Source organism: Chrysemys picta, chromosome 1 (genome assembly GCF_011386835.1).
Source record: "Chrysemys picta bellii isolate R12L10 chromosome 1, ASM1138683v2, whole genome shotgun sequence".
In the NCBI taxonomy this organism is placed as follows: domain Eukaryota; kingdom Metazoa; phylum Chordata; order Testudines; family Emydidae; genus Chrysemys; species Chrysemys picta.
The window spans coordinates 159,214,639-159,231,947 of NC_088791.1; the positions used below are offsets into that span (position 1 = coordinate 159,214,639).

The 17,309-nt window shown below is 42.3% G+C and overlaps 2 long non-coding RNA genes across 2 annotated transcripts in view; one reads left to right on the forward strand and one right to left on the reverse strand.

The window, feature by feature from the left end:
• The window catches only part of LOC135976742 (uncharacterized), a 109,704-nt gene that overhangs the window by 56,528 nt on the left and 35,867 nt on the right, over positions 1 to 17,309 (forward strand). The window lies entirely within an intron of this gene.
• LOC101945885 (uncharacterized) lies at positions 933 to 12,625 on the reverse strand. Its single transcript, XR_254939.4, has 3 exons — positions 12,388 to 12,625; positions 5,679 to 5,770; positions 933 to 4,269 (listed from the first exon to the last, which is right to left on the reverse strand). It is a non-coding gene; the product is annotated as an uncharacterized LOC101945885 (long non-coding RNA).

The following is a 17,309-nucleotide window of genomic DNA, read 5'->3' on the forward strand; positions in this document are numbered from 1 at the left end:
ATGCATAAAAGGTAGTGTGTAGGCCCATCCACTAAAGAGTTGTTTGTAAATGAAGTTTCCACAAACCTACAGAAGAAATCACTTTACATTCCATACTTTGCAGCAAGTCTCTTGGGATGTCTTTCTTACTGAAATGAGATCACGTAAGTTTGTGCTGCCAAGAGCGTGAGGAGAGGATGAATGGTTTTTCGTCTTGACAGAACTGAGAATTCTCCGTCTACCCCAATCTCATTCTACAGGTCCATGGGACGTTCCATGACCTTTCCATGTTGCTCAGGGATTGCCTCTGTGTTAAAAACAAAAGTGTTGCAATGTTTGCTTCATCAAACAACTTTCTTGGATGATCATCTCTAGGTGCTTTAGGGGAATAGCAATATTACCAATAATACAAAATAAGTTATTTCCTTGGAATTTTCCTTTTACTTAAGTTTTTTTAATGTTTTCCCCCTTGCTTGCAATAGAAATAAAGAATCTGGACAGACAATGCACTTTTGCCACTTTTCTGTGGTTATAAGTTAGGTAATATTTTTTGTTACAAAAATTTAAAACCCAGCAGGGCATAACTGTCCAAGCAAGCAGGGGTGGCTCCAGGCACCAGCACAGCAAGGGTGTGCCTGGGGCAGCAAGCCATGGGGGGCAGCCTGCCGGTTGCTGTGAGGGCGGCAGCCAGGCTGCGTTCGGTGGCATGCCTGCGGGAGGTCCGCCGGTCCCACGGCTTCGGTGGCAATTTAGCATTGGGGACGCTGAATGCATGGCACCGGAGGACCTCCCGCAGGCATGCCGCCGAATCTGCGTGACCAGCGGACAGCCCGCAGGCGACCCGTGCTTGGGGTGGCAAAAACCATAGAGCTGCCCCTGCAAGCAAGGGAAAGTATTTAAATACAAACACAGTGAAATCTGAGTTGGGGGAGAGCAAATAGTTTTTCCTCTCTCCTCACCTCAGAAATCTTATTCTCTCCGTCTTTGTCCCATTCCTCCTCTTCCTCCTTACTTTGAGGTGGGAGTAGGCAGCGTTTTTTCAGTTCTTCCTAGTTATTCCATAATTGCCCACCTTTAGTGTTGTACCTTCCTTTGAAGCAAATATGGATACCGTGCTGCTAAGTCCTACATCTAGCCTCTGATTTCTTCTCTGCTGCTCTAGTGGAAGGCCTAAGGCTTTCAATGGGAGTTAGGCACCTACCTGCTGAGGCATTTTTGAAAATCCCACTAGTTGCCTGTCTGCAGTTAAGCGCCTAAATACCGTTCTAAATCCAGCCCTAAGTGGAATCTCTGTGGGAGCCAAAATCAGGATGTAAAATGTCTGTCCCATCTTCCTCTCTCTGCAGGCATCTTTTCTGTTGTGCGCCACTGAGCATCATGCAGCCAAAATGTGACCCATAATGCAAGTCTCTGCCCAATCACCGCAATTGGTCTCTCAGATCAGTCATTAGTTCGCAGGCTGATACAATCATTTGAACACGTATTGAGAAAGCTTTTGCGATTTGCAGTTCAGCTTTAATCGAGCTCTGGTTTTACTGGTTCAAATAGCTGTACAGTAGGTGGTGCCCATGTCCCTCACATCTCACTTCAGTTCTCAAGGATAGTAGGAGTTAAAACTATGCCTAATTTGAGAAATCTGTTTAGGGCTAATTATAAACCAAGTTAAAAGCAGATTGATGAGGACCCTGCCAGATGGAAACAGCTTTCACATTTCTTCCTAGGGGTTGTGGGTGTAGTTAAAAGGAATATCCTCCCCCGACTAGTCTATCTCCATCAGCTATTACCTCTCATAACAGTACTTTTCTTTCTCCCTAAACAATGGGGGGGGGGAGTGTAAACTTTCAGGTTTCGAAATAAGATGGCCAAGCTCAAAGCCTGCTTGCTGATGAATCTAAAGATAGATGCATTGTGCAATTTAAAATTTCATTTTTTGGTGGCAGAGTGTACTGAACATTAATTCCTGGCTGGTTGAGAGACAGGGATTCTCATATTTCATCCCTCTTACTTGTCTGCTGGACTTGAGGGCAAAGTGTTCCAATTATAGTACTGCATAATGTTGTTTTTGCTTATCTTCTGCTAGGCTGCAGGACTGTAAATCTAAGAAGTAGGGCTGTCCAGTCTTGAAGTAAAGCGTGCCAATATCTGGCAGTCTAGCACTCTCTTAGATGCTGGGCTAGTCTTCCAAAGTAGGGGAAAAGCTCAATTTTTTGCACATTTAAAAATTAGTCCAGCGGTTTTCAAACTGTGGGTCTGCCAGGGCTGGCTTAGATTTGCTGGGGCCCAAGGCAGAAGCCTGAGCCCCATCTCCTAGGTCTGAAGTTGAAGCCTGAGGACTTCAGCCCTGGGTAGTGGTGCTCGGGTTACAGGACCCCTGCCTGGGGCTGAAGCCCTTTGGCTTCGGTCCTCCCACCCGGGGCAGTGGGGTTCGAGCTTTGGCCCTTCCCCACCTAGGGTGGCAGAGCTCAGGCGGGCTCAGGCATCGGTCTCCCCTCCTGGGATCGTGTAGTAATTTTTGTGTCAGAAGGGGTCACAGTGCAATGAAGTTTGAGAACCCCTGAATTAGTATAAATAAAGCACCCAAGAATACAGCAGACGGAAAAATCTTGCCATTGGCAGAGGAATGGACTTAGGTGACCTGATGTTGATATTTGTCTATAATGTCTGTACTACTTTAAGTGAGGGATTTCCTGCCTCGATGGAACGAGGGACACACTTCTCAGCACCTTTTCTGACTGCTTTGTGCTGCCATGCAAAGCAGCCCGAAAGCTGTCCTCATGGAGCAGTCCAGGATTCCTGCTGACACAGGGGTATTGCAAAGACAGGGTAACTAGCTCTGTGCTACCCATCCTTCACCTCTGCCTAGGGGCATGTTGGGGCCCGAGAGAGCTAGGGATAGGGCATGCGTGGGGTGGGGCAGAGCGCCTGTCTCTTCACCAGATCGTCAGATGGCACAGCAGCTGGCTGCAGACAGTTTCACTTAGCACAGACCTGAGGCTACTCTAAGATATGCCTGCGGCAGTTTCGACCTCTCACTGACCTAAAATTGAGGGACTGGAAAGATAGCTTTGGTCCACCTTCTCCCTTTTTTTTTTTTTCTTCAGCTGCACCAAGTGTAAACTCGGTACACCTCATGATAGAGCCCAAAGGCTACAGTATTAAGGCTATCTATTTACTGCTTAGTGTTTTCAAATCCTGTCACCAAAAGCCAACCATGATAGAGTATCGGGAAAGGGTATTTTTGAGTGCTTCTAGAGCAAGAATTTGCATCTAACAGGGACTGTCTAGCCTGTCCTACTCTGACTTATTGATGCCTGTTATCTCCCTGGAAACACATTCCCTTTTTAATATAAGAATGGGAAAAAGTTTGGATCTAAGTTTGATCAATATTAAAACAAAACCTGTCTAGCTGCTGGCTAAGTAGCACAAAGTGCAAGATTGGTGCCAATAAGTTTATATTTTTATAAGGTTCAAAGATACTGGTGTAATTACACCAAATGTTTGAAAATTAGCTGAACTACCTAGATCTTTTGGTTCTAAAAAGACTAACTTGAAAATATCACCCGAACAGGCTTTCACAGGATTTTCACTACTTCCTAGTTCTAGTCAGACCAGATGTTTAGGGATGGACCCAAACCAAAATCTTTTGATCTGAATAATCTCCTCTGATTCTGTTCTCACTTATTCTAGTTTAAATCAGAAGTAATTCCATTGAATGTACTGGAATTAAGAGCATGAAACCAGGATGAGAGCAGAATTGAGCCCCAAATCTTTACAGCAGTGTAATTAGCATTTTGTTCTTATCTGACTGTTCTAGTAACAGTTTAAAAATATGATTACTACAGGCAAATACAATGCAATTAACATAACTCTGGAACAGGAGAGACTTGTGGGATATGGATTACGTATCTGATGATGGGGAAAGAGTGTGTAGAAAAGAGTTTCTCTTTCCTATATATATAATTGGAGACTCAGGATACAAACAGAATGTCTCTCCTGCCACTTTACCTAGGGCCTTTTCTTTCATGATAGTCTGCCCAAAAGGAGTAGAATATGAGCCAAGCCTCTGCTATTTTGTAAGTTTAACTACGTGACCCATTAAAAATAGAAATGCTTATTTAGGCAGTATAAAGAATGCCATTAGTAACTAGGCTTGGGGGGTTGGCTGCTGCCCAAAGTCTTTTTTTTCTTCTTCATCCTTCTACTTTGTTTTACTCATTTATTTTTTCTCAGCATCGTCTCTTCATCTGGTATCAGCCTGGATGTTTCCTTGCCTCCAGCCAGTAGATGGATCTGTGAATAATCCATACAGAATTATCTGTAGATGAGGTGGCAAAAGGGCCGCAGAGGAAGCAGTAGGGCCACCCCCATAAACTCAGACTGTCAGTTCAGTGCCTAGCAGAGTTGTGCTCAGCTGGAACTCTCAAAGCAACATGGCCCAAAGCCCTGAGAAATCACATTTTCCTATGCAACTTAGTGAAGCTATGATGACAAGCCCAAGTGTGGGAATTATGGCAGCTCTGTTGTACTATATTCTCCTCTCTGTGCTTCTGAAACTTTAAAAACTGCTCAAAGCTGCTTTCAAGAAGTTTAGCCTCATAATTAAACACCCTCCACCCCCTGCTCTGTTCAATGTTTAGATGAAGAGACATACTGGAGGACCCATTACGAACAACTCGGTGCACCAATCCCATTAATGAGGAGGGACACCAGAAGTACATTTACAAGGGATGCTGTATATGTACAAAAAGTACATTTATATGGCCATTTATTACCTAATTTGAATTTTGATAGATAAACTCTTACAACAGTGGCAGGCTGGAAAGAAACAATGATGGGGGGAAAAAAGCCAAAGATATTACCAGATAATTATTGCTCAATTTAAAATGCATTTTCTCTTACTCCTGTATAGTATTTTATTAGCTCATCATAGCATGTTGGAAGGTTATGGCTGAAAGCCATGGTAAGAAGCAGATCCCCATTAATAGTGGTGTTTTCCCCCACTCCGGCAGGTGCAATGAGGCATTGGGTTGTAAATGGAAAGGTACCCTGGATGACCATCTCATATCAGCAAAACAAAATTCATTTGCACATCAAGCAAACAAACATCAGAGCTTCGGGAAACTACAGCCACACAAACACTGGCATTACATGGGGAGTGAGAGAGAAAGATGATATAGTTTTTTAAAAAATTGTGACTACTGTGGCTTCCGTAAATATCCCCAGCTTCACAAAGCTGATGATCTAACATTTAGAAAGCTTTTAAGTGCTTTGTGCAAATGGTGGGCACGTTCCCACGGGAAAAACCTTTCAGCACTGAGGCAGCAGTGCCAAAGCAATCTGCAAAGCACAAAGATTGAATTTCAATTTTTTTTTTTAATTTTTGTGTGTGGTTAGTGTCTCTCTCCCTCGCCCTTAACTTTTTGGTAGATATTTGCAGTTACTCAGCAGGTACAATAACATTTCATGCGGCACACTGAACAGCGGATGAGGCAAAGCTGACTTGATACAAGGAAAATGGGGTGGGGGGGAGTCCTTTCCCTCTTCTGAAAGAAAAACAGTGTATAATCATCACCGAAGCTGTGATTAAAAACACCTGTTGAATATAGAATTGATTTTAGCAGGGTATTTGTTCTGGCTTACAGGATTCACTACATGATAAAAGCATTTCAGGCTTCACTTGAGAGAAGGGGCTAGCTTACCTATATCTTTAATATCTCTGGCTAGGCTCTTTTTTTGCTGCCCTTCTAGCAGATGTCTGGCTTGATTGCTTCTCAGATCCTTTGGTAGAAACCTGCAGAAAAGGATATTTTGCAAGTCTTTGTTGCATTGTTAAAGCTGAATTGATGTACTTTTTTTAAAGAGCTCTGAAGAGGAGATGCCAATAATGCATTGGTATACATGGTTCAATGCTTCCTTTTAGCTTTCACCCATCCATTGTAGAGGGGAAAATAGATGAAAAGAGATCCTGAAGATGTATCTGCAATGTTTGGGGGGATGTGAAAGAAGTTTGGTCACAGTTCAGTTCCTAACGCACATGATATTCAAACCACACACACCACATGCACCGCCACCTTGCTATACCTGCCTACAATGGGAAATAGAAGAGCTGGAGACTTTAATCTTCTCCTGCAATGAATTCAGACAATGGTGGGTCTCCTGACTCAAGAGCTATCTTCTTAACAGCCTTTCTGGACAGGCTCAACTTTCTAGATCATCTTGGGAATTGTTGAGACTATAGAGCCCCTCTGACTAGTGGCCACCCTAAATAGTGGCTCAGAAAGTTCAGAATACAACAGAAATCAGCCCTGGCCACTACTGAAAGTCTTAAAGTTATGGAAGCTGAGCTGCAGGCCTGAGAATTTCTATCTCTTCTTGAGTCCATGGGCTAAAAGCCAGAGGTGACAGGTATGCTACCATCATTAAGAGTGTGTCTTCACTGCGCCCCCCCCCCCCCCCGAAAAGTGTTCTTAAATTAGATTAGCTAACTTGGGTTAAAAAAGCAGTGAAGACACAGCAACTCTACTTGAACTATTGGCTCTATGGGGAGACTGGGGTTGAACTTGAGCTGCTAACCCAACTTAAAAGCAAACTTGCTGTGTTTTCACTGCTGTTTCAATTCAAAATAACTAACGTGGGTTAGCTAAACCGAGTTAAGAATATACTTTTTTTTTTCTTTTTGCACTGAAGACATATCCTCAGTTCTGATTGGCAGTCTTAGTAAAGAGGCCCAGGACTGAATGGCCCTGGAGACCAAGGCTAGTCTACACACAGGTGGGTTTTTTTTACACTGTAAATATTTTGGTTAGGGGTGTGATTGTTTTACTGATTATAGCTACATTGGAACTCCCCTAATGTGCACAAAGTTATATGGGTGGAAAGTCCCCTTCTATCTTGTCACAGGGTGCTTAGTCCCTTTTAGAGAGAGCAGAGCTAAGTCCCCCTGTGACCAGCAGCCTGCTCATGTCAAGGGGGATCCAGTGGACATAGTGTACTTAGATTTCCAGAAAGCCTTTGACAATGTTCCCTCACCAAAGGCTCTTACGTAAATTAAGTGGTCATGGGATAAAATGGAAGGTCCTTTCATGGATTGAGAACTGGTTAAAAGACAGGGGACAAAGGATAGGAATTAATGGTAAATTCTCAGAATGTAGAGGGGTAACTAGTGGTGTTCCCCAAGGGTCAGTCCTAGGACCAATCCTATTCAACTCATTCATAAATGATCCAGAGAATGGGGTAAAAAGTGAGGTGGCAGTTTGCAGACCATACTAAACTGCTCAAGATAGTTAAGACCAAAGCAGACTGTGAAGAACTTCAAAAAGATCTCACAAAACTAAGTGATTGGGCAACAAAATGGCAAATGAAATTTAATGTGGATAAATGTAAAGTAATGTACATTGGAAAAAATAACTCCAACTATACATACAATATGATGGGGGCTAATTTAGCTACAACAAATCAGGAAAAAAATCTTGGAGTCATCGTGGATAGTTCTCTGAAGATGTCCACGCAGTGTGCAGAGGCAGTCAAAAAAGCAAACAGGATGTTAGGAATCATTAAAAAGGGGATAGAGAATAAGACAGAGAATATATTATTGCCCTTATATAACTCGATGGTACGCCCACATCTTGAATACTGCATACAGATGTAGTCTCCTCATCTCAAAAAAAGATATACTGGCACTAGAAATGGTTCAGAGAAGGGCAACTAAAATGATTAGGGGCTTGGAAAGGGTCCCATATGAGGAGAGATTAAAGAGGCTAGGACTTTTCAGCTTGGAAAAGAGGAGCCTAAGGGGGGATATGATAGAGGTATATAAAACTATGAGTGAAAGTAGATAAGGCAAAGTTATTTACTTACTCCCATAATACAAGAACTAGGGGTCACCAAATGAAATTAATAGGCAGCAGGTTTAAAACAAATAAAAGGAAGTTCTTCTTCACACAGTGCACAGTCAGCTTGTGGAACTCCTTACCTGAGGAGGCTGTGAAGGCTAGGACTATAACAGCGTTTAAAAGAGAACTGGATAAATTCATGGAGGTTAAGTCCAGGAGAGAGATCACTTGATCATTACCTGTTTGGTTCACTCCCTCTGGGGCACCTGGCATTGGCCACTGTCGGTAGACAGGATACTGGGCTACATGGACCTTTGATCTGACCCAGTATGGCCGTTCTTATGTCAAGGGGTTAATTAAGCCTGTGAGAGATACCAGTCCTGCCTGCGGTGGATGGGGAGCGTTGGTTAAAAGGACAAGGGTTGTATAGGAGGAGGAGTTCTGCAGGCACTTTGGTTAAGAGAGGAAGGTTGCTTGGGAATGGAGGTCCAAACAGTGACAATTAAAGGGGGGGTTGGGAGCCAGACCTGTCTGGAAAGGGTTGCAGGCAGGGGGTGACTGAAATAAATTGAAAGGAAACTATTTGCTTATGATGTACTTGTATTGCTTGTTGCCCTTCCCACACAGGAATAAACTCTATTAATATAGCTGTGTCTGTAGTACAGGGTCATACTGCTTTATCAATGCTGGGATAGTTAATATGGTACAAATTTCTAGCACAGACAATGAGGTGGTCTTATTGCTACAACCAGCCTCTCCAGAGCTAGTTTAAGAGTGGTGAGTCAGTGCTAGGAAGCTTGAACTGCTGTTCCCTATGCTACATCTGTTCAAGGGGATAAACATACTCCTTTGATATCCAGAGCTGTCAATCTGCATCCTTTGGCAAGCAGGAAATTCCCTTCATTTTATTTTGAATTAACTTTTTATTTCCTTTACATTTGAAACTGCATGCAAGAGAAGTGTTGCTGGGATTTTCTATATACTGCTACCTTGATATAACACTGTTCTCGGGAGCCAAAAAATCTTACCGTGTTATAAGTGAAACCGCGTTACATCAAACTTGCTTTGATCCACCGGAGTGCGCGGTCCCGCGCCCCCCCTCCCCCCCCGGAGTTCTGCTTTACCGCATTATATCAGAATTCATGTTATATCGGGTCGTGTTTTATCGGGGTTGAGGTGTATATATGTACACACACACCCATTGCCTCTTAATGAATTAATATCAGATTTCATTTGGTTTAAAGAAAAAAGTAGAAGCTTTTATAGCTGCACCTACACTAGGGCTTTTGCTGGCAGAAAAAAATCACATGCAAGCAACATTGCTACACTGAAAAAAGTTTCTAGTATAGACCCGGCCTAAGCACTCCTGGCTGAAAATTTGCTGTTGAAACTTTTTTCCATGGAAAATTGTTTTTTTGACAAAACACATACGTTTTAACAGAAAATGCCTGGTTTTTTTTTAAATATATTCTTTCTATTAGGAAACCCCCCCCCCCAATGAAAAATTTTAGGCTCAACTGAAAATTTCAGCTTCCAACTCTCTTTCTGCGGTGGTTTTTTTCATTATTTCACCAGTTTTATATATGGCTTGATAATATTCATTATATAAAGTCTTTGTAGTCCCCCGCATCAGTTGCTAAATAAATTACTTGTGAATATATATTTTTTTATCATCCAACCAGATCTATGCGGCATAGGGATCTTCAGATCCAGCTGTTGCCATATGTCCCATTTTATGACTGATGGATCCAGATCAGAATGTTCCCAGGTTTTGGTTCAGGCTTATCCCGAAGTGCAGAAAGAATAGCAAATATGGCAGGAAACCAGCTTGGCTTAACAGTGAAATCTTTGGTGAGCTTAAACTCAAAAAGGAAAGTTACAAGAAGTGGAATTTGGACAGATGACTAGCAATATTTTTATACTCCTCCCTAGAGCATGCAGGGGTGTAATCAGGAAGGCCAAGACACAACTGGAGTTGCAGCTAACCAGGGATGTGAAGGGTAACAAAAAGGGTTTCTACAGGTATGTTAGCAACAAGAAGGTGGTCAGGGAAAGTGTGGGACCCTTACTGAATGCGGGAGGCAACATAGTGACAGATGATGTGGAAAAAGGTAAAGTACTCAATGCTTTTTTTTGTCTCGGTCTTCACAGACAAGGTCAGCTCCCAGACTGCTGCACTGGGTAACATAGTATGGGGAGGAAGTGAGCAGCCCTCAGTGGTGAAAGAACAGGTTAAGGACTTTTTAGAAAAGCTGGACATGCACAAGTCCATGGGTCCAGATCTAATGCATCCAAGGGTGCTGAGGGAGTTGGCTGATGTGATTGCAGAGCCATTGGCCATTATCTTTTGAAAATTCGTGGCGATCGGGGAAGTCCCAGACAATTGGAAAAAGACAAATATAGTGCCGATAGTTTAAAAAGGGAAGAAAGAACCTGGGGAACTACAGATCGGTCAGCCACACTTCAGTCCCATGCAAAATCATGGAGCACAGGTCCTCAAGGAATCCATTTTGAAACACTTGTAGGAGAGGAAGGTGATCAGGAACAGTCAACATGGATTCACCAAGGGCAAATCATGCCTGACCAACCTGATTGCCTTCTATGATGAGATAACTGGCTCTGTGGATATGAGGAAAGTGGTGAACGTGATATATCTTGACTTTAGCAAAGCTTTTGATACAGTTTCCCACAGTATTCTTGCCAGCAAGTTAAAGTAGTATGGATTGGATTAATGGATATAAGGTGGATAGAAAGCTGGGTAGATTGTTTGATCACTTGTCACCGTTGATCCCATGTCTCCATGTCCAGTTGGCAGACGGTATCAAGCGGAGTGCCCTGGGGTCCTAGGGCCAGTTTTGTTCAATGTCTTCATTAATGGTCTGGATGATGGGATGGCTTGCACCCTCAGCATGTTCGCAGATGACACTAAGCTGCAGGGAGAGGTAGATATGCTGGAGGGTAGGGATAGGGTCCCGAGTAGCTAGACAAATTGGAGGATTGGGCCAAAAGAAATCTGATGAGGTTCGCCAAGGACAAGTGCAGAGTCCTGCACTTAGGAAGGAAGAATCCCATGCACCACTACTGGCTGGGGACCGACTGGCTAAGCAGCAGTTCTGCAGAAAAGGACCTGGGGGTTACAGTGGACGCGAAACTGGATATGAGTCAGCAGTGTGCCCTCATTGCCAATGGCATATTGGCCTGCATTCGTAGGAGCACTGCCAGCAGATTGAGGGAAGTGATTTATTCCCCTCTATTCAGCACTGGTGAGGCCACACCTGAGAACAGCTGAGTTACATCCTCTTTGGTCCCCCCACTACAGAAGGGATGTGGAGAAATTAGAGAGAGTCCAGTGGAGGGCTACAAAAATGATTAGGGGGCTGGGGCACATGACTTATGAGGACAGGCTGAGGGAACTGGGCTTATTTAGTCTGCAGAAGAGAAGAGTGAGGAGGGATTTGATAGCAGTCTTCAACTACCTGAAGGGGGGTTCCAAAGAGGATGGAGCTAGGCTGTTCAAAATAGTGGCAGATGACCGAACAAGGAGCAATGATCTCAAATTGCGGTGGGGGAGATGTAGGTGGGATATTAGGAAAAACTATTTAACTAGGAGGGTGGTGAAGCACTGGAATGGATTACCTAGGGAGATAGTGAAATCTCCATCCTTAGAGGTTTTTAAAGGCCCAGCTTGACAAAGCCTTGGCTGGGATGATTTAGTTCGTGTTGGTCCTGCTTTGAGCAGTGGATTTGACTAGATGACCTCCTGAGGTCTCTTCCAACCCTAATATTCTATGATTATCTTTACTAATATATAGATCTAGGCTGGCAGAAGAAGATTTTAATTTTTTTATATAATTTTGACAGTGATTTATTTTTAAGTATTTTTTTAATTTAAATTTTAAAAATTGTGCAAAATTATGGGTTTTAAGCATTTTGTTCTAGAATTTTATCAATTTAAAATTTCACAGCTGTGGGAAATGACTTGGGAGAGTTAGACAATAATTATTTAATGAAAACTGATGTTGAGATTGAAAAAGTTAAAGCTTCGTAACACATTCTCAGCATCACATGGCAAAGTATACAAAGTAAACCGTCATAAATAAAACTCTTACTTCTCATAGCTGCGTTTTTCTTACTTGAAATGTACAGGTAGGTAAAGTGTTATCGACGGAAATATTTTTTTTTTGTCAGTATGGTGAATGTTTATCAGCATTTACTGACAAAAATAGAATCCTTCCAAACCTATTTATAAAAGTCAAACTCCGTTTCCCCCCACTTGCTTCTCTCCTCCACTTCCCCACCTCCCTGCAAACATTGAATTCAGGTGTACTTAGTACCACAAAAGCACTGAGACTGAAGGTTTGGGCTCTGGAGCCATATATATTCTGTGGGGTGTTGAGCGTAAATCAAGGTTGCTCTATGTTTATAATTGCTCTGCCTGATGTCACATGGTGAGTGGCTGGAATTGTAGTAGAATTTATCAGAAAGTAATTCTGCGAGTGAATTGGATACCCAGTTGTGTCAGAACTCTATTGGGATGTGCTGGTATGAAGAGTGTGCTCCCAAATCCCATTCTCACCAGTGATGTTCAGTGGTTGCAGCCCTCTACCTCCTTCACTGTTTCCTTGTGGCAGCTGGCAGGAAACTCCAGATGCCTCAGTATGGGTGGGACACCAAGGCTAGTTGCTTCTTCTGGGCCTGCTCAACCAGTAGGTGGGCCTCTCTATATTGATGTCGCCATTCCGATGCACAAGGGAACATTAAAAAATAGTGTTATTAGCAGATAGGTCATTAGAGCACAAAGAACAGGCTGGGGCGGGAGCCTCAAAGAGCTGTGGAACTGTTGAGGAAATTCCCCTGGCTCCAGCAGTAGGGGGAGGAGGATTGCTGCTCATCATCACCTCCGGCCTCAGCAAGAGAAGTGACTGGTTGATGGGGCTAGAAGCAGAAAGCATCTCAACAACTGCTCCTTAGACCCAGTGAGAGTAAAGAGGAGTAGAAAGAAACCCCTTCTCCATCTTCCTGCCGCTGATAAGGGATATAAACTTCATGGCACAAGCCAACCTATATTTAATGGTGGTTAGGAATCTGCCCCTATGGACAGGTTATTCCATAAATGTCCTTTTTGGAGTTTCTTGCACTGACCTCAGAAGCACTGGTGTTAGTCCCTGTCTGAGACAAGATGGACCACTACTGGAATTCAGTATGGCAATCCCTGTGTTCCTGATAGTCACAGGAATTATTTGGTGAGTAATTCTGAATAGTATATACATTGTCTGTGGACAATCAGCAAATGGGAAGAGAAGTGATATTCCATTAATAAACTATTTGTTATGAATTATTTGTCCATTTCTACTTTCTAAGCCTGAACCAAATATAACCAATGAAGATTATTCTCAGCTACTGTACCTTGGTTCTAGAGTTTGATTGTAAGGTGACTATTATTTCTAATCATTTCCCCAATTCAATTCCTATGACAATGCTCAAATTTGATTTTTCTTTCATTTCTGACTTTGGATAGACCTGAGTTAGAATTCAGCTTCCATGTCTCTCTCCCCCTCTCCCCCCGCTAAGTGCTAAATTTTAATCATGAACTATAAAGGGGGAAAATATCAGCGTCTTTTTAGAAAATCCTGTTCTAAAGGGATAAAAATTCAAAAATCTCAACAATGAGCACTCCCAATATCTTTTAAAACCGCATACTTGAAAACAATATTTGGTTTCTGAGTGCAATAATACGAAAACTTATAGTGGGGAACTGATGAAAGTACTTTCAAAGAAATGTCACTTAACAAAAGAAATACATTAACTGTAGCTTTTGTGAAACCTGCATTATAACATTTGACAAAATGGGCTTTGAGGCATAACACATTATACTCTGCCAGTGGTCAGGAGTCTGAATAAACTGTAAAGGATTAGGAAGCCCTAGTGAATGAATATATAAAACAAGTTTTTAGCCTTTCAATATTCCAATATGTGATATTCAGAAATTACTCCCTTATGACTAATAAAAAAAATCCCTAGTGAAATGTTGTAGAATTGCACAGGAGAGGTTATGTATTGCTAACTAGATATTTGCATCTTCTACTCCTATATTGAAATAATTTCTGTCTTAAAGGGCTTTGGGTATTGTACCAAAAACCTGAGTAATGGCTGTATTTCTGGGTAATATGGCAGCATATTATTTATATCTTCAAAACAGTCATTTTTATTTTGTAAAGCAAGCATTTTATGTGATGTATTTAGGGTACTGTATATTCCATCACAATATGCCAGCAGTCCATATCCCATTCAAGGTCAAAAGGAGGAGGTCTTCTTGGACTGTTAATTCAGACCCGGTTCATTTATCCTTAGGAAGCCTATATCTTTATCTAGTGACCTTAAAAACCCAGAGGAGTAAAGCTCAGATGGTTTGTTCATGTCATCAGAATTCCAAGATAAATGTCATAACAGAACTCAGACATCAAGCATTATATATCTACAGGCAGTGCACAGTTTTTCTCCCACTCTGCTTCAGGACTGAAACTTCTTTAGATGACAGTTATGGAAAATCTGAAATGCCTGGATTGGGCAAAAATAGAAAGTTCTGAATGCTGTTAATAAAAGTTTAATGTGTAAGTTACGTCAGCATAGAAATAACTAGTGATGGGTGAAACCCATAGCTGCAGCAGTTCAGTTCTATATCTGAACTTTTTAAAGATCTCTTTCCCTATCTGCATATGGACTTCCCATCATTTTCCCATGCCTCCCTCAACACAGTCATATTCTTCTACCTGACCCAATCTTTCCATTCTCCTGACTCTCAAATGAATCTGCTCCATCCTCAGCTAGGGTTGCCAACTCTCCAGGATTGTCCCGGAGTCTCCAGGAATTAGATTAATCTTTAATTAAACAGTATGTCATGTGATGAAACCTCCAAGATATGTCCAACCAAAATTGGCAACCCTATCCTTAGCAGGTCCCCTGTGCTCTGAACCCCAACTTTCAATGCGTAATGCGCCCTGTATCTGATGCTAACCTATTTGGGGGGAGGAATGTGTCTGAGTCTGCCATTTTCACTCCTGGCCACATGCTGTATACAAATCTCATGCACTCTTGAGTTTCTCATAATGCATCGCCATATCTCTGACCCGACTACAGAGAAGCTCACAAGATCTGAAGATTTCAACCCAACACAACAGACATTGGTTAACCAGGTGGGGCCCAAAGATGGATTTCAGCAAAGAAAGTAAAGAGAGGCTGGAGAGGGGTGCTTTTCTTAACTGAAATTACCCTTTTCTCCCTGTCTGGCCCCCCAAAAAAGTTTTTGGGTTGGGTTTAATATTTTTTTTTTAAATCCCTCTGTACAGCAGGTGTCATTAAAACTTTAGCATTTGCAGCTCAACAATGATCATGGAATCACTGGTGTCTCCTAGATGTAGGAAGATCCAACTGTTATTGTTACAGATCCCTGGGGTGGTCCTCATTGAATTCTCAAACAAAGACACTGTTCAGCTATAGGGTTGCTGTTTAGTTTACCTCATGTAACTGTGGTGTCCTTTTGTTTTTCCTCAGGGGCTGGGTAGGTCTCATTTCTTGTGCAGTCAGGGTTTTTTTTTTTTTTTTTTTTTAATTGGTTCAGTTGACCAGTAGGAGGCCAGAGACCACTTTCTGGTGGTCTGTGCTGTTTCTGTCACAATGATGAAACATGGCAGTCTTCTGGTAGTGACGCTTCCTGCTAGATGTACATCAGTCCTAAGTTCTTAGGCTTTTTGAACTGAACAAAACTGAACCAGGCAAGACTCTCTGCACTCTCCTCTCTGCATAGCTCCTTCAAATCTGTGTGCGTGTGTGTGCGCATGCGTGCTGTTAACTCTGATCTAATTTTGGAGATGTCACCAGGGTGGTGGAAGATCTGCAAAAAGACAGGTGGACAGAACCGAGCCTTGGAGAGGTTAGAGAAGTGAGGGTTGAAATGTCAATGCGAGGAGAATGATTACTAATAATATATTCCCCTGGGTTCATTTAACAAGCAGTACAGGTAAAAGTAGGGTGGGGTGGGGCGCTAGAATAAAGTACCCAAGCAGCCATAATGTTAAAATGAGCTTATTTTCATTTTTTTTCTCCTTAATATACAGCCTTCATATTGCTGTTTCGTGTAACCAAACGTTGTTGTTGCTGCAAGGGAGGGGATTGTGTCTGGATGATGATCTCAGGCTTGCAAGTAAAAGCTGATGTACTTTATTTTTAAGCTTAACAGGAGGCAACCTCGTATTTCTTTGAGGTGTGATTGAAGAGCAATGGAGAGCTGCCATTTGCTACCATTGAATTAGCTGTGGTGACAGCAGCAAATCACCTTTCAAGCCTGAGGCGATTTTCTTTTCACATTGGACCTGGTTTTGATCTTGCTTGCACTGATATAAATCAGGAGTAACCCCAGAGAAATCAATCTGTTTACACCAGTATAAAACCAGAGCAAGTGAGCTCAGCCAGGTTTGTTGTCTTTGGGGGGAGGTACACCTGCAATGCTGGGAGGAATTATTATAATTTAATATGATCAGTCCAGATAAATACTGTTACAATAGAGTATTGCATATTCACAATCATTGATGGTTGATTTAGTGTTAATCAGCTTATTGTCAGCATGGCTCTTGGAGCTCTTCCACCTGTTCTGCTAATATATCGTAAGGAACATGGCATTAACTCTTTCATTCTTTTGAAATTTGGTGGGCAGGGGAAAAAAAATCTCTAAAGAGGAATTAAGGTTTGACCCTGTCCATGTGCTGGCATCACACCTAGCCCAGAAGTGAATTTAGTGCTACTGAAACATGATGAGTAGATTAACGCCGGAGAGTGGAGCAGTCTATTTTTTCCACAGAATAGGCAGCAGCAGTACAAGTGCCTCTCTACCCGAAGCAACCCACCTCCATGTTCATTCAAATCCCAGTCCCCAAGTTCACTCAAAACCTTGCCCTCTCCACCAGAACTACAAAACTGGCCATATGTGATGGCAGATTTTATGATGTGCCCACCAGCAATTGGACACTGACATCTAACTCATTTCAACAAAGGCCACTGAACAGCTGTCGCATGGTAGTGGTTTTTCATCTCTAATGACTTAGGCCAGATATGAACTGGTAATTTAGAAATAAAGGACACAACATCCAATTATCAGTCCCATAAGCCATTTGGGCCTCTCCTTCCCTCACTGCCTCTTAAGGAACTCTCAGGGTCAGCTGCTTTGGGAAGGAAGGAGGTTGGTAGTGGGAGGAAAAAAAGAGTGCGTACATAGTATATGAGAGAGAGAGAAAGAGAAGGCAGGGAATCTTTTTGTAAATCAGTAGAGAAATACATTAGAGGAAAATATACTGACTAAATAAAGCTGCAATGCATTCATGATGTATCATGCCAAGGGCCAATATCTAATTAAAGTTAAATGTTCTCATGGCTGGAAGAGGGTTGAATCCACAGCTGCTGAAAAGTGCAAAAGAATTAGGGTACTATTTGTGTGTCTACAACTAG